This window comes from Taudactylus pleione, unplaced genomic scaffold, assembly GCF_031769625.1.
Source record: "Taudactylus pleione unplaced genomic scaffold, aTauple2 ptg000557l, whole genome shotgun sequence".
Classification (NCBI taxonomy): Eukaryota; Metazoa; Chordata; class Amphibia; order Anura; family Myobatrachidae; genus Taudactylus; species Taudactylus pleione.
The window spans coordinates 447,553-460,147 of record NW_028284959.1 but is presented as its reverse complement, the minus strand read 5'-3'; positions in this window follow the sequence as shown (position 1 = coordinate 460,147).

Sequence of the window (12,595 nt, the reverse complement as noted above, 5' to 3'; positions counted from 1 at the left end):
AAACCCCACCCTTTACAAGCACCTGTGCTGTCATTAAGCTGATATGAGCGACCACCATACTTTTTGTTTGCAGTCTTGAGAGGCATGAAGGGAGCCAGCATTGGGAGGATGTGCTGGTCCTTATAGTGCCATGTGAAGGTTTCTGGGGTACCTCCTAGGTGAGTCAGCTCTCGGCTTCTACATGTGCTGTTATTATGCAGTACACTAATTTGTAATTATATGCCCCAGAGTGGGTGCTACTATTATGTAGCAATAATTATTTTGGGGTGAGCGTTTGGCAGTGGGGCCCCCGGGGTTGCTCTGGCTGGACCTTTTTCAGGGGATCACCACTTAATTCACATAGATATTTTCTCATCACTTTTATATTTGTTTGTCTATTATTTATGTAAATTTAACTCTTTCTCATCATATTAACACTTATTTTTTTATCTTTACACATCTACACTTTACTATCACCTTTTTTCCCTTTTTCGCGTGATGCCCTGGGGATGGTCCTTGGCTAGATTCTTTTGGGGTTCCCTGCGCCTCTGACGTGAACCTCATAATGCTAGGGACACCAGTATAGAGGAGCCTTGACGATTGACCTGGCGCTTATTCATATATTTGCAAATGTATGTAACTAATACCTCTGAATCTCTATTATCATGTAGGATTTAAGTATTTTTTGTTGATATTGCTGCAGTGAGCTGGAGGGCAAATCCCTTTTTTCTGTGATTCAGTGTAAACCCCACCCTTTACAAGCACCTGTGCAAAGTCATTAAGCTGATATGAGCGACCACCATACTTTTTGTTTGGGTATCTCAAGCACTAAGTATTCACTAACTGATCACCATTCACATAATCAGAATCCACAATAACACAAATACTTTCAACCTATGGGGTATGAAAAGACACCAAGGTGTGGAGGTGCTCCCCTGAGGGTAGATATACCATAGGACACCAGAAGAAAGAAAGACTCTTTTTTTAGTGGCACACTTAAGTCATTAATTTAATACATAACTTTTGATTATTCATCCTTAAAAAAAAATTATTTAAAAGCACATACAAGAAACACACAAACGAAACCTCAATGTGAATCTGAAATAGTATCTCACAAAAAAAAACCCACTAAGAATTGATAAGTGTATAACATACGATTTATGGACTTGAGCTAATATACAGTAATAATTCCATGTGTTAAACTGGTCATGAATCCCAGTAAAAATGAGTTTACAGGGAGGATCTCAGTTGTCACATCTGTGAGATATTCTCCATAGATGGCTAAGTGGCCCGTTTCTTCTACCTTGGAGTTAGGGCCTGATTTCCAGCACATGCTGGGGGATGACAATGGGATTGGGCATCTGGTGAGACTCCATGTAAGATAACCTAGAGGAAGCCCTGTGTAATGAGGCGTGGGGCTGGCTACACCTCAGCTGGAAAACGTCACATTCTATTATGCAACATGTTAGAGGCATAAATCACCAATGAAACCATTAGGAAAAGAACGTGAGGAACCGAAATCTAGTAGTATTGAAGATGTGAGGGTCTGGGTTTGTTGTGGACCTGGGGTGGTGACAGGAGCAGACACAGAAGCAGATTTAAATAAAAGGTGGAGCTTTTAATAAGTGATTTAGCAGACATGGGAATGGCAAAATAAAAAGTCCAGGTTTAGCACTAAAGTGCACTTGATAACTGTGGTGAAGCAAATGGGAGAATGTCCAGATAGTGACAGGCAGGAAATGTCCAGTATGCAGGTTTGATGACCTGTAACAAAGTGCAGGCAGAGGTAATGAAGTCCAGCTGGGAGTTAGAGTGTGAGGCAAGGTGCAGGGAAATCAGCAGGTTTAGGTACTCAGACAGGGGAAAGGTAAATGGAGGGTGCAGGGTGAGTCCAGCAGGTTTGGAGCAGACAAGGTAACAGGCTAATAGCGCTTCCAGGCAGACAGGTAAGGCACAGGTACTCTCTCTCAGTCGCAGCTGAGAAACACGTTGCACTGGCAATGAATGAAGGCTCTGGACCTTCCTAAATACCCGATGCTGCGCTGTGACTGGCTGGAAAGAGCACATGACCCACCAGGATTGGACAGCTTGAATCACATGACCTGAGGCAAGATGGCGGCGCCATTGCCAAATGGAAGGGAAACCACCAGGCCTCACCAGGCCTCAGTGACAATGTGACCGCACAGAACCACGCGCAGCCAATGCCCCTCGCCAAACACCAGCATGGTCGACACAAAAATGATTGACACTTTTGTTTGTATTTTAAGCGTATTGTATTTTTAAGACCCTAGTGCTTAATCCTAATCCTCCCCGATGCCTAACTCTAACCCACCTCCCAAATGCCTAAACCTAACCGAAACCTAACCCTCCCCCAAGTGCCTAGCCCTAACCCTAGCGCTTAATTCTAATCCTTCAACCTTGTGACCCTGTCAACCTATTGTATGTCGACCATTTGGTGTCGACCAATACATTGTCAACCTTTTTACTGTCGACCTGTAGTTACAAGTCGCAGTCATGACTTGCTTCCCTCTAGCAATCTCCCTCCTTCTGGCAGTCTTGTTCCAGTTCCATCAGTTGCTAGGCGATCTGGACGCCGTAGGATGTCACGTGCTGTCCACAGCACGGCATGATTGGTTCCTTTCCCATTATGTACATGCTGGCCTTTTGCCACCTCGTCGACTATAGCCACTACATTAACTCATCAAATTGTACTTTGTACTACCGGCTTTAGCTGCACCATTGGCATACAAAGCCGCACCATCGGCTCTCAAAGCTGCATCACTGGCTTCCAAGCCACTGCATCAACTCTTCAAATTGTACTACTGACTTTCCTCCCAGTATCCAGTATCTCCTGCCATTCTCTGGTTTCCAAAGGTAATCAGTGTAAACCTCTACTACCCCGAGTATTAAGTCCTGGCGGCCACTTAAGTACCGGTGAACGTCTTCCAGTTCTAAGGGAACAGCGGGTGGCTGTTACTGGCAGAAGACCTCGTTAGCCTAGGTTCTAGGGGTTTACACGGAACAGACTAGGAATCCGTAACACCTGTCATCCGGATACCTGTGGAAACACTAGTTTCCACATGTTTTTAGTAACTGGTCTATTCACAATTGGAAGTTTTTGGAGTTTACCTGCAGGAGCCTATGTCGTCTTCACATGGCGTCAGTTCTTCGGATCCTCACGCTTTCCTATTGCCCGCTTACTTCACTCATGCACACTGACACTGCCATGTAATGTCCCGCTGCTAGTAATTAGCGGCGGAATCAACAGTATTAGCTTCTCTTCAATTGCTTCTGTAATATAGTATCCGACTCCGCAATTTACGATGAGTGGATACCAAACCATGGGGGCACTTTAGGGTTATATTGATGATTATGCCCCATAATCTGTTACTAACATGTTCCAAAAACATTGCTCCAAAAGTACTGTATGCTGATTACACAATAACAGACAAAAGCAATTACAGGAAGTATCTGAATCGATGCGACGGACATCCAGTGACAGGTTCTGTGAATGTGGATCCTCATTAATACGCAGCGTCGCAGACAGCATTATACTTATTCTATCATTGTGTAGCACAATAAATAAACTGCAGCTATTGTAGGATGAGGGGTAGCAGGGGTCTCCCATTAACGTGTCAGTACAGGGGTAGCGCAAACCAAAGCATGTCCATACGTAGTGGGTATTTGTTATTATCACTGGGGAAAATGTCATTTAATGTATCAAATACATATAATACACACACATACTGTATACACAGTCATGGTACAAAGTACGTTGCACCATAAATATACAGCGTTATCTGATGTGCGCTCAGTGGCGAATCTACCATGGGTGCTGGTAGGCCATGAGTCAATGAGCCCCATACCAACTCTTTGGCATATGGGCCCAACCTTTACTCATTGGCTATCAGCCACTGGGAGCTGTGGCATCAGGTGCAGGGACTTACATACAAAGACAGCTGGTGGGGGGTGTAGTTTATTTGGGGTCTATTTTTAGTAACTGTGGAGATTTTAATGTAATTTTGTGCTGATGAAGGCTATTAATATATCATACAGCCATTGGGGTTCTCTCTATTAATTGTGGGGGCTAATCATTTAATGGCGGGGCTAGTTGTGGGAAGAAGGTGGTCTGTTTATTGAATGTAGGTGCGATTGATCTAATGTTTGGGGGGAAGGCCTAGAGTGTTCCCTTGTTGCCAAGTTTTCCAAGAGGTGAATAATATACTTTTGCGCACAGTGGCAGATGTACCAAACATTGGAGAGAGTACCAACCATTCGGCTTCTAATTGTCATTTTGCAGACTGTGGGCTCCATTTACTAACGAGTTTCAGCAGTTAGAAACTCGTTGCGTGTCAATTCTAGCGTTTCTGATAGTTAATAAAGGCTGTTAGTTAGTAGCACTGTAACGCAGAGCTATTTTTATTTCATTTCAACATGCAAATAGTAGGCTTCCCTTATTTACCAACGAACGGTATTTCTAACTTACCATTCGTTGCGTTATTTTAGACTCCCCAGCTTCAGGCTTCTGTTAAACAGCGCTTACATGCGCTGAGGTCCCGGCAACCATCTCCGGCATCAGGGTCTTTACTCACTCCAGAGCGGCCGCTGCGTTTCTATGTGAACTGCCTCAACACATGAAGTGTTCTGTGAGGCTGTTTGCCCGGTGTTCACAGTAGCCTGTTACTATGACAGGAAATCTGCCGACGACCCTGATAATAAAATAAATGGTGAAACACCGGACCATCGGGCACACAAATACTGGCCTCCAAACTGCCTTCCCACAAAACAAAACAAAAATTACACTAATACAAAGTACAAACTTACCGGCGCTGCACATATGCACATCCGTCCTCCAAAATGGCTCCACCCACCGTCACAATCTCCTCGGTGTCCAGGCAGAAAGAGTGCGCATGTGCCAAAATTAGGATTAGAGAAAAAATTTAATTCGTCAGCGCTGTTTACCAGTGGCATAACTAGGGTATTTGGAACCCAGGGCAAATTTGAAAAGGGAGAAAAGGGAGCCCCCCCCCACCCCCGATATGTGCGTGCAGCATAAAAAAATGGGCGTGGTCACTTAAAAATGGGGCGTGTCAACATGACACACTCCTTTATTTTCACGCTGAACATTCCTACCCATATGCACCTTAACCCCAGTAGTGCCCCTTATACAGTACCCCCAGTATGCAGTTGTGGTCCCTCTTATGCAGGCCCATAGTAGAGCCCCTTATACAGTATTCCCAGTAGTGGTCCCCCTTATACAGCCCCCAATTAGTTCCCCTTATTCAGTGCCCCCAGTAGTGGTCCCCCCAAATGCAGTGGCCCATGTAGTGTTCCCCCTTATGCAGTGCCCCCAGTAGCAGTCCCCACAATGCAGTGCACCCAGTAGTGGTATCCCCTTATGCAGTGCCCTTTATATAGTGCCCCCAGTAGTAGTCCCCCCCTATGCAGTGCTCTTTATATAGTGCCCCCAGCAGTAGTCCCCCCCATGCAGTTTTACCAGTAGTGGTCCCCCTTATGCAGGCACCCAGTAGTGATCCCCCCTATCTAGTGCCCCCTGTAGTGGTCCCCCCAGTGCAGTGCCCCTAGCAGTAAGCCCCTTATATAGTGCCCCCAGCAGTAGTCCCCCCCATGCAGTGCCCCCAGTAGTGGTCCCCCTTATGCAGGCCCCCAGTAGTGATCCCCCCTATCCAGTGCCCCCTGTGGTGGTCCTTCCTATTACTGCCCCCAGTAGTGGTCCCCCCAGTGCAGTGCCCCTAGTAGTAGGCCCCTTTTATAATGCCCCCAGTAGTAGTTCCCCCTTCAAGTAGTAGTCCCCAGTAGAGGTTCCCCCTCCCGATTAAGTACCCCCAGTAGTAGCCCCCCCAATAGAGGTCCTCCCAGTAATGGTGCCCCCAGTAGTAGCCACCGCCCCTCCTCCGTTGTGCCCCCACCCCCAGTAGAGGTCCCCCCAGTAGTAGCCACCCCCTCTACCCGTTTTGCCCCCAGTAGAGCAGACAGGTTTAAAAAATATATATATACAAATATACTTACCTGAATCCACGCTGCTGCTCCGGACCGCAACACCGCCTCCGCCGCCGCCCACCACTCCCGGGTGGCGCGCTCAGCATTATGGGAGAGACGTCATGATGTCATGACGTCTGTCCCATTACCCACTGCAGGAGCGGTCAGCGCTACACTGGCTAACTAAGGCGGGCCGGACCATGGCCGGTGGCGCCCCCCCGCGCCGCTAGCCCCTTCGCCCAGGGCGCGCAGCCTGCTCGCCCTGTCCTAGTTACGCCACTGCTGCTTAGATATGTAAAACAGCGCCGATAGGTCCTTTCATCATTAGCGCTCGCCGAGAACAAGAAGATTAATAAATAGAGGATGAAAAATGGGAAAAAAAAACCGCGGCGAATGAAAAAGTAAAATAACACTTACACTGAAAATCGTTAGTAAATGGAGCCCTGTGTTTGAAAAATGACAGGAGTTGATTGGTTGGTACTTTATCTCTCGCCAAGGTTTGATACATCTCCCCCTTATTTCTCATTTGCTAGCAGTACTACGTAGCACTGAAGTTGCTTCTCTCCTTACCTTTGCTTTATTTTTTTCCTTGAAACCACGTTTGGATCAATATTGCTCTTACTAGGATGAAGTCACTCACTAGCCCCACCGTACACACCAATGTTACTGTATCACAGTAACCATTACATCCCTGCTATACGTTATTCCTCCATATACGCATTATTATCTCAGCTCAGTTATCTTTCTGAGGGAGAAAGAAAAAACGGGATCACGGAAAAGAGGGAGCGGAGGGTGGATTATAGTGTTACAGTGACTGGGACGTTTCAGCTATATGTGACTACACAGTACTATTCTTATATACACGATGTCAGGAACGTATGCCATTCCTATGTAAGGAAATGAGCTGCAAATGGATACAAATTGTACATATACAGCAATAAAGCAGCTTAATCAGAATACATCAATATGCTGCAACGAGCGAGCGGCTTAAGATAGTAGCGACCTGCTGCAGTGAATGTAGGTCAGTAGTTTATGTGATCAATGTCTGCAGAACATCTTCTCTCTGCCTCTAGTTTATTTTTTTAGACAGCGAAAGATTTTCATTAACTGTGAAAAATTCTATAGGCAGAGAAGTAGGGCACATTCCCAGGAATTATCCTACGCAGCGCTCTTCTCCCTCTGTAACGTACGGCGCTGCGGTGCCTTGTTGCGCACCGTAAGGTAAATAAATGACATTTATTAAAGGAGAGCAAAAATCTTTTTTTTAGCTCATGAAATGTGTATAAAAAAAATTAGAATAAAGTTTTTGTTTCACTCTGAGGAGCTGATTCAGAGCCGCTCGCTAGATGCGATCGCTCGCACGATGTGTATGCAAATTTTGCGGGCAGTGCTAACACACAGCAATGCAATAGCACGCCCAGTATGTCTTAGAGAGCGATCACATAGTGTATGCAGACACCCACCAGCCTGTCTTAAGATGCCCACTTGTGCCCGTCATGTCCAGGAAGTGTATGCAACCATCGGTACATCGGATGCAATCGCAGCGCTTGAGGTTGACCATACCCTGCCGCAAGCACTGCGAGCACTTCAGTGTAAAAACCAGCCAGGTGACGCGTACTATGATGCTGTCTTATAATTATGCACAACTCTAACACGCCGCTGAGATGCTCAGGCACGCCTGCGTTTGCACCTCCACTCCCCCGTTTTTAATGGCCAGCCCCTGTTACCACCTACAAACGGCTTCCCCTGTCACTCACTCTGCTGAGATGTCTATGCGCTGCGAGCGAATGCATTGTGAACTTTCGCTAAGGTAAGCGCATGCGCACAATGCATACACACTGCATTCCATCGGCAGCAGCGAGAGTATGGATCTTAGCGAGCGGGTCTGAATCAGGCCCTGAGTGCGGATATGAGTTTACTCTGTGTGAGCCTGGACAGGTGCGGAATGTTATCATGAGATTTAGGACGGAGTGCATTTCATATGCAAGGAGTTAAAGTAAACACCCAAGCCTGTGGGTGTCGGCCTCTAGACAAGAAGGGGCTAGTTGTTTAGTGTGGTAGTGTTGTGGGGTGGGGTTAGGTTTGGTTAGCCTATAGGATTGGGCAGGGGGTGGGGTTAGGTTTGGTTATCCTATAGGATTGGGCAGGGGGTGGGGTTAGGTTAGGTTAGCCTATAGGATTGGGCAGGGGGTGGGGTTATGTTTGGTTATCCTATAGGATTGGGCAGGGGGTGGGGTTAGGTTTGGTTAGCCTATAGGATTGGCAGAGGGTGTGTCAGTGCTATTTCAGAGTTGCTGCTTGGCAGCCATTTTATAGAAATGTCTCTGGTCGGCTGTTTCCCGCCCTCCCTCCCTTATTCATTGAGTTGTTTGGTGTCGGCTTCTCCTGTGGCGGGAAAGAACGGTAGCAGTCGCCATCTGTCTTTGGAGCTTTGAGGTGCTCTCCCTTCCAATACATGGCTTAGGCTGATTCTACCCTACTGGGGTCAGCGGCAACCACCTAACCAGGTTGGCCTCACGTCGTGTCATTGGGGTGGGAGGTGGATACCTTGGGCGCGGTAATGGGCTGGCTGCTCGCCTCCCATGTAGAGTATGCAGTTGGTGATCTTGCATTGTGGGGCCGTTCTTTCTGCGCCACCATACTTTGTCTGTCTTTCTTTCTTATTTTATTAGTTAGTTCAGTTATACATTAAATAGTTTAATTAGTTTAAAATTAAATAAAGCTGATCTTCCTTTCCCCTTATATAAGTCTCTGTGTCATTATTTCATTATGACTATGGTTGATGATTTACCCTGCACTGTTAGGAGAGAACACTCATCAGGCGATGGGGTTTAGTTTGAAGATCAGTTTTCATCCTCTCATGCTGATACTTCTTGGACCACTGGATTTAGGGTAATGACAGTGCCAAGTACAGCAACCTGTGCAAAATAGATACATTTAATAAAACTGGCAGCGGGTTCCCCCAGCTCCAAAACTTCAACTAATGTCAGCCCGGGCTGTTTTACACTATAACAGTGAGACCAAAGGTGTTGGGCGACCCTCTCCCGCACATCACTGGCAACGCCTCTGCTCTGCCCAATGGGTGAGAGAAACTGCAGCTGGGACCCAAACACCAATGTTACTGCTGGGGTGGGGGTGATAACTGCAGCTGCTTGCAGGGGGGGGGGGGGGGATAGTGTATCGCTGCTGCTGGGTCCCATGGTTTTAGCCTCCAGGGTCCCCACTCCACTCTCAAAAAGAAAGGGTGGGGGCATGTTCTATGCATGCGCAGTTAGGTCCCAAATGGGGGTTATGCTCAGTCAACAGTGATTCCAAGAGGCATCAGCAACATTGTCTACCATAACTTCTGTATGGGGCCCAGTAATACCTGTTCCTCTCCTCTAGGGAATATATTGTTTTCAACATATATTTTCATGTTTTCATTAAATACTAAAGGGCGGATCAAAGTTGTTAGGCAGACGGATCGTGCAAATTTCAACAGCGTGCACATCTATGGGCGATTACAAGTTGTGCGCAACTCAGTCACAGTTCCACTCGCAACGGAAACTTAGTGAGGACGCAACAAGGTTGTGTCCATGGAACTGCCAGCTGTGTATAGTCTGCTATAGGGCACGCTGATAATGGTGACATCTATATGAGTGTAGAGAATTGCAGGTGACTTGTATGCAACGATGAATCTGCCCCGATATGTAGCAATTGGACATTAGTTATTATGCACAGGAGGCGGAGGGGGGGATGATCGATTTTTGACTCTGAGGGGCAGATGTACTAAACTGTGGAAAGTGATAAATTGGAGAGTGATAAACTACCAACCAATCAGCTTGTAGCTGTCATTTTTCAAACACAGCCTGTAGCATGACAGTTAGGAGTGGCTGGTACTTTATCACTTTCCAGAACCTAGTACATCTGCCTTAGTACATCAGTCGTTTGGACTTTTTTGGCCAACATCAAATCACAGTCACCACCACATAGTAGAATTATTTCCCCCAAACCACCGTATAATGGCTACACCCAGTAAAAGCTGATTCTTCAGCTGGTAAACAGTTAAAAACTCAGCAAGTTTGGTTGTTTCAGCTTTTCAATTGTTTTATGTGGAAAGGATTAGATATTAATGCAATAAAGGTTGCACACGGGGGAAGCAAATGTTTTATGAATTGAGCTTTTAAATTATAAATGTGCTGCTTACTGTCTTTGCTGCATTCGCCTTGATGTTTTGTTTACGGACCATCTCAGAGCTCTGCAAAGTATCAGCACTTACAAAATAATAAAAATAGATTTTTGTTTTTTCCTTGGAAAACCATAAACACGTCTCCAAAAAACAAATGACGATAGCCCATCAGTGTTTTTTGATTTTTATTTTTTTCCTCAAACACTTTACATATTAATACGGCGGAGGTAAAAAGAGTAAGTAATTCTGGAGTTTCTCCCTAGAGCTCCGTACTTCTTTTCATATGTAATTATTCTCTGAGTGCATTAGATAATACTATGGTTCCCACCGCTGTATACACATCTATAAATCATTAATGAGGCCGTTAACTGAAACAAAACTATAAAAGATTTGCATTACCCGGCAGAACCTTCGCTTAATTGACTTCCAGTTATTTACAATTAATTTTTCCATTTGGAATAATGATTGCAGGCCACGGAGTTTTTTTCTGGTATTATTACTGCTGTGCAGAATTAAGAGGCTGCCGATTCATCATAACAGTGTGTAATAACTAGTCTATAAATGACCGGTAATGAGCCGCAGGTCAATGACTTAATAAAAAAATAAACAACAAAAAAAAAGAGGCTTTAATTAAAAATGTTGCAAACAGTATATAATACAAAGACTACATTCAGTCAGCTTTGGTCCCTTTGTTTATATGAAATGAATGTGGGACCATACACATGAATACACAAACACAATATATATATATATATATATATATATATATATATATATATATATATATATAATCAACAAATATTTGTGTACCTGTGGGCTGTTTGCCTCATTGGTAGTTACAATGTATGGAAGACAAGCAGTAAGTGGTATTGCAGTGGCTGTAGAGCTGTTTGTAACTGAGGTTATTATATTCGCCACCCCAGCTAAGTTCATCTGTAACACGGGTATGATGAGGGGTCTAACTCTAGTGCCTTTATTTAATAACAGATTGTAACCCAGAAGTGATGTGATAAATTACAACCAATCAGATATCACTTTTCATTAGTGGACCAGACAGGACCTCTAGAAGCTGACATCTCATTGGCTCTTCATGTACCATTGGTTTTTGCACTATGATAGTTTATGAGACTTTGTTGCGATGTAGTTGGAGTAACTTCCTATTTGTATGTGTGTCATTAGTATGGGTTTTGTATATTCACACTATGGATACATATTTAAGCCACAAAACCGGACCTAGAGATTAGGGACAGTTCATTTCTTTACGTTTGAAGCTCTGATGGACTCAAAATCATTCTGTAAACTTATATTCTCTGATTTAGCCCCCAGCCAAAGAAAAAAATAATTGTCTTAATTCTCTAACTGGTGCCATCATCATAAATAAAGCAAAGTTAGTGCATAGTGTCCAACAACTCACTGCTCTGCCACTTACACCACAAGAAATTGGGACAGTCGGGTTCACGGGTTATTGTATTACTGGGCCTAATTCACTAAGGATCGTTTTTCTGCTTATACGTGCGCAATTGCATGTTAATATCAGCGGTGACATGTAAATGTTTGCATTCGCATTGCGATCGCAGCCTGACAGAAGGACGCTCACTTCCCCATACTCACATCCATATACTTTGGCAACATAGCGAAACGATCGGTAACATCGGACAGTTAATGATACCCAGACCTTACTCAGGAATTGCTAACTTCAGCGCACGCTATGAGACGTCAGGCGGCGACTGGTTTCGCAGTGGATAATTATGTACGCCCATGCAACAGCGTTGAAACGCACTGCCACGCCTGCACTCACCCGACCACTCCCCCGTCACCACCCACAAATGGCACTTCCTGTCAATCACTCTGCCATGGGTCTGCGTATCCTCTGCGTATCTTCACAGTCCCAAGTGCAGGGGCTAGTTCGCGCACTGTGATGCATACGTATGCGCAGTACGCAACAATCAGCCGATTGCGTGCGTATAAGCAACTGCGTTCCTCGCTGAATCAGGTCCACTGTTTGGAGGAAGGAATCAATCCTGAACTATATGAATATACTGTATATATATATATATATATATACTGTAATACACTAGCTGTTGCCCTCAGATTCACCCACGATAATATCACCTGCCAACATTTTTTGTATTTGAGGTGTTATAGCTGTATTGCTTTGCATAGGGGCCCTGTGGCCCATGTGACCAGCAGCGTTATACAGACTGGTGGCAGCACCGCCTTCACCCGCCACTCACATCAATGTCACGGACTGTGATGTAGCCTATCCTGTTCACGTGACTGCAGGCCCTAAGCACCTCTCCCCCGCCCTTACCGGCCATGCGCCTGGTGCCACACCTATCTCTTTCATTGATGATGTCGATACATTTTGTTTTTGTTATTGCTCAGCTGATCAAGATGAAACAAAGTGTATTTGACTACGTGCAGTTACAGTACTCCAGTCCGAGGCTC